This window comes from Leucoraja erinacea, chromosome 6, assembly GCF_028641065.1.
Source record: "Leucoraja erinacea ecotype New England chromosome 6, Leri_hhj_1, whole genome shotgun sequence".
In the NCBI taxonomy this organism is placed as follows: Eukaryota; Metazoa; Chordata; class Chondrichthyes; order Rajiformes; family Rajidae; genus Leucoraja; species Leucoraja erinaceus.
This window is the reverse complement of record NC_073382.1, coordinates 11,504,328-11,509,251: the sequence shown is the minus strand read 5'-3', so window position 1 is coordinate 11,509,251 and position 4,924 is coordinate 11,504,328. Positions and strand designations below refer to the sequence as shown.

Sequence of the window (4,924 nt, the reverse complement as noted above, 5' to 3'; positions counted from 1 at the left end):
GTATAATTGCGGTAATATATGTAGTTGCCAATGTCGAATTTGGACGTTCGAATTCGTTGGCTGAGTGCGCGCCGTATAAGCGTTACGGGTCGGGTTGAAAACTGATAAGGGAGAGTGCACTTGGCGTCGGAGCATCATCTCCACTGGAGTTCGACCGGTAGTGCAGTTTGGAACGGTTCAATATTGCTGCAAGAAATCACGCAATGCCAATCGTTTCGATTTTTCGATTCCCACAGCACGTTCCATGGCCTGCTTGAAAACGTTGACGAACCGCTCTGCCTCACTATTTGAGGGTGGATGAAAAAGTGCTGATGTCAGATGCACGATTGAGTGTTGTTTGCAGCAGTCACCGGACATTTGCGAGGCAAATTGGGGTCCATTGTCGCTTACGCTTGTTAAGGGCAATCCCCAAATGGCGAACAAACCGTCGAGCGCAGAAGTGGCTGTTTCGGTGTTGGATACTTATTCATTTGGGTAACATGTGACCATTTCGAATGGGTGTCCATGCCGACCAGCCACATGTCCTCCAGGAACGGTCCAGCAAAATCTATGTGGATTCGCTGCCATGGTTGGTCGTGGACGGGCCATGTGAGGTATTTTCCGGTGGATTCGGTGCTGTTTTGGCACATGGTGTGCAGTCCTTGCAGTGGTCGGCTATATCGGTCTCAATATTTGGCCACCACACCTGCATACAGGCGAACGCCTTCATTGGCACAATTCCAATGTGTGTCTTATGCAACATTTTCAGAATTTGTGATCGCAGTTCCGTCGGAATGATCACTCGTCCATCGCTAAGCAGAATGCCATCATTTGAAGAGATTTCCGTTTGCGCATTCTGGAATGAGCGGAATTCCTTGTCCAGCTTGGAACTGTTCTGCCACCCCTGAGTGACAAAATGTCGTACCTTTGACAAAATGCGGTCTGTGCTCGTATAGTTGGTGACTGTCCTTGCGGAGACGGGGAAATCGACAATGACCCGCGAGCTGAGCAAGTTCACGTCCGTCTCAATTTCTACAATTTCTTCTTCTTTATTGAATGTCAGGTTGGGTCCAATCGGTAGACGAGACAGTGCATTGCCATTGGCATGCTCGGCAGACTGTCGGTAAATGATGTGGTAATCATATCCCATCATGATCAGGGCCCAACGTTGTAGACGCTGCAACGTCATGACAGGCAAACTTTTCTCCGGACTGAAACTAGTCAGCAGCGGCTTGTGATCGGTGATGAGCAGGAAATGTCGCCCGCTCAAATATTGGTGGAACTTCCGGACACCAAACACCATCGCCAGAGCTTCTTTCTCCACTTGGCTGTAGCTTTTCTCGACTGTCGTCAGAGTTTTGGATGCGAACGCGATTGGCTCCTTCTTGCCGTTCGGCGCCGTTTGTGAGATCACAGCTCCAAGACCATACGGCGATGCATCGGTGGCCAGCGAGATCGGCTTTGATGGGTCATAGTGGACCAAACGCGTCTTCTGGATGAGCATCTCCTTCAACCTGGTGAATGCATGGTCACACGCTTTGGACCAGTGCCATTCGACGTCCTGTTTTCGCAGGTTGTTCAATGGTGCACACAAAGTAGGTATGTTGCAAAGCTTACCTGAAGCGTTGCTGAAAATCTGTCCCAGCCCGTGTGCGCGATTTTGGCGCCGTTTAGCGGGGGGCGGGTTTAAAATGCGATTTTCCCTAGGCTGTTCAAATCGAGGTTTTTCAGCCTAGTTAATTATTAACGAAAAATCGCTGAAAGATTCCGTAGCTGGAGCTATTTTTAGTTTTAAGGGCTTTATTTACTTGCTATTGTAGGTTAAAAATTAACCTCTAAACCCCCGACCGCCGACAACGGGTCGGATCTCATACAGGGGAAAACGGAAGGTAGGCTGTTTATTTTTACATTAAAAAGGGCTTCTTAAGATCCCTTTATACAAAGTTTAATGTTGCGAGTAGCTAATTTGGGCCCCATTATATCCCGCAGTATTTTTCTGGGCATTTGAGGGCACAAATCTACCGCAATGTGAACATTCTAAACCAGAGCGTTCACAGGATCCCACTAGAAAGCTGATTTAAATGGACTTTAATTTACAGCAATTGAACACTAAATTCCTTCCATTTGGCCTATAAATTAATGTAAATGAGATTTAAAAATCATGTTTTATTGTGAATTATTTGTGAATATTATTTGGACACTTAGGCTATTTAAAAATGTTAATCATTTATTAAGAAATGGATAGATGATCTAGTAATTGAAGTCTGAAATTAGCTACAATTGGGTAACTAACTAATTATATGCTTTAATTTCAGGTCATCCAAGTAAGATTATTTTATATTTGGTTCAGAATGCTTCAATCTATGATAACTGAAAATTTCATTCAGTTCTCTAAATTTTTAAGAAAGTTATGGGCTTTTGACTGTCCACGATCACAGCTTTTTTGTTATGTCCATAGAAAATCAATAGGGAACAAGATGCTAATTTCCGAGTGTGAAAATGGCCATAACTTTTTAAATACTTGAGATATGAAAGTGAATTAGGTGTCAAATTAAAGTTCTTTTTATGCTTTATCTGATGGGATAAATTGCAGACTTGATTTTTTAAATCTCAAAATGTTGTAACATTGCTACACAAAGTTGAAAGTATGAACTTGCCATAGTAGTTAACCTTGCACTTGAAGCTTACAAGCTGTTTCACATTTTCAGGTGTCGGCAATTTCACAATGGCATCCACTCTTTCGTATGATGGCTTCAGACCACTTGCCGAGATCACATGTCCGAGATATGTGACCTGTTGTCGTAAAAAATGCGCAATTGTCCATGCGCAACTTCATGCCGTAGATGTTCAGTGCTGTGAGGACCTGTTTTAGGTTCAGCAGGTGTTCTTTCTCTGTCCAGCTGGTGACAATTATGTCATCCAGGTAGGCGGCTACATACGGAATCCCGGCAACCAGATTGTCGACCAGTTTCTGGGAGATTGCCGGCGCCAGTGCCGGTCCAAACGACAATCGGTTGTATCTGAGCAGTCCCTTGTGCGTGTTGATCACGAGCAGGTTTTTCATCTCGTCGTCCAGTTCCACTTGGAGATGCGCATCGGACATGTCCAATTTCCAGACGTACTGTCCTCCTTGCAGCTTGACAAACAGCTTGTCCACTCTTGGTATGGGGTGTTGATCAATGTGTAATTGAGGGTTTACAGTCACTTTGTAGTCGCCACAGATGTGCACTTTGTCGCAAGGCTTCAGAACGACAACTATGGGCGTGGCCCAGTCTGAATGGTCCACATGGGTGATAATTCCCATTTCTTCAAGACAGCAGAGTTTCTTGTCGACGGCGTCCATCCGACTGAATGAAACTGGTTTTAGTTTGAAGAACTTAGGGACGGCATCATCTTTGAGTATGAGCCATGCCTTCATCATTGTGCAATGACCGAGTCCAGGTGCGAAAACGGCCGGAAACTGGTCAAGAACTTCTGCAGGTTGTTCTCCCACTTGCTGACCATGTGGCAGTCTGGGGTAGATGGCAATGCCATAGTTGACCCATCGTAGATCAAGGCGTTCATGTCAAGCTTGAAAGCATGGATCCAGTTGATGGCGCACAGGGATGTACCATCTTTACCAACGACGATCAGCGGCAACATCTGTGTCATACCATTACAGGAAACAGCAACAGTGCATTTGCCTTTTGTGGGAATGGACTATCATCCATATCCGAAAAGGCGGATGTTGGCCGGTTTCAGTTTCGGCGATCCGATCCTCTCCCAGATGTCCTGCCCCACTAGCGACACAACCACACCAGTGTCCACCTGGAAATGTAGATCAATGTTCGAGACCTGCAGCTAAATCCTCGGCTTGTTGGTGATCGTAGACACACCGAGCACTTCAATAGAAATGGTCTCCGCGATTTGGTCCACTGTTTTGTGCTTTCTTGTCCTTTCTCAGAGTATATGGTCTTTTTCCTCGCTTCTACAACACCATCTTCCCATGCAACTGTCATTTCCATAACATATGCCAACTTGGCTGTTGTGGACCACAGGACCATGTCTGGCTGGAGTGTTGCAGCCACAATGTCTGGGGGAAACACAAGCTTTTTTTTCTATGTCCATCTCCATTTTCCAATCCCGAGCAGGCTGCAAAATGCTTGCATCCTTTGATGTTATCTGGTGCTCTGGAGGTGCAAATGTTGTGAAGCGGATATTTTCTGCCTATGTTTGTGGGGAAGCATTTGTGTTCTTACACCTCTGGATTGACGCCAGCTGTCTAAGAACTTGGTTATGCCGCCAAGTGTAACAGCTCAGAGTGCATCCTGTTAAAATGTGCCTTAGTGATGCAGGTGCTTTGCAAAGGGAGCAAGTGGGTTCTTCTCCGAATCACTGCTTCAGGTTCTGGGTTGACGGTAGAACATCATAAGTGACTCTGATGACAAAATTTAGCTGAGATCCTTCCCTTGGCCAGATGTTACGCCAGCTGAGTTTCCTCTTTTCCAGGCTCTCCCATTAGTCCATTGCCGCTGCTTGGCCATTGAGACGGCCTAGGCGTGTCGCTCTGCCTCCTCCCGTTTTCCCACCTCCTCCACCACGAGCCGTCTCTTCTGCACTGAATGGCTTCAGATGGGGTCCACTTCCTCCCCGTTGCCACACTGGGGGCCGCTGTTCGAACAACAGTATCTTCAGATTCAGTGAGTGTCATGACCAACCTTGCTTTAGTGCATTTGAACTCTTCCACATGTCCTGCAATGGGTAATTCCAATTTGCCACTCCCGTACAGTCCGACAGCACTTATAGAATCATAAAGCACGGAAATAGGCCCTTTGACCCCAATCATCCATGCCAACCATGTTGCCTCATCCTAGCTATTCCTGTTTATCTGCATTTTGATCTATCTATCTATCTATCTATCTATCTATCTATCTATCTATCTATCTATCTATCTATCTATCTATCT

General features: G+C 45.8%; 1 pseudogene; it reads right to left on the bottom strand.

The window, feature by feature from the left end:
- Positions 1-547: 547 nt before the first annotated feature.
- Positions 548-4,132, bottom strand: LOC129697812 (uncharacterized protein K02A2.6-like; annotated as a pseudogene).
- Positions 4,133-4,924: the final 792 nt, after the last annotated feature.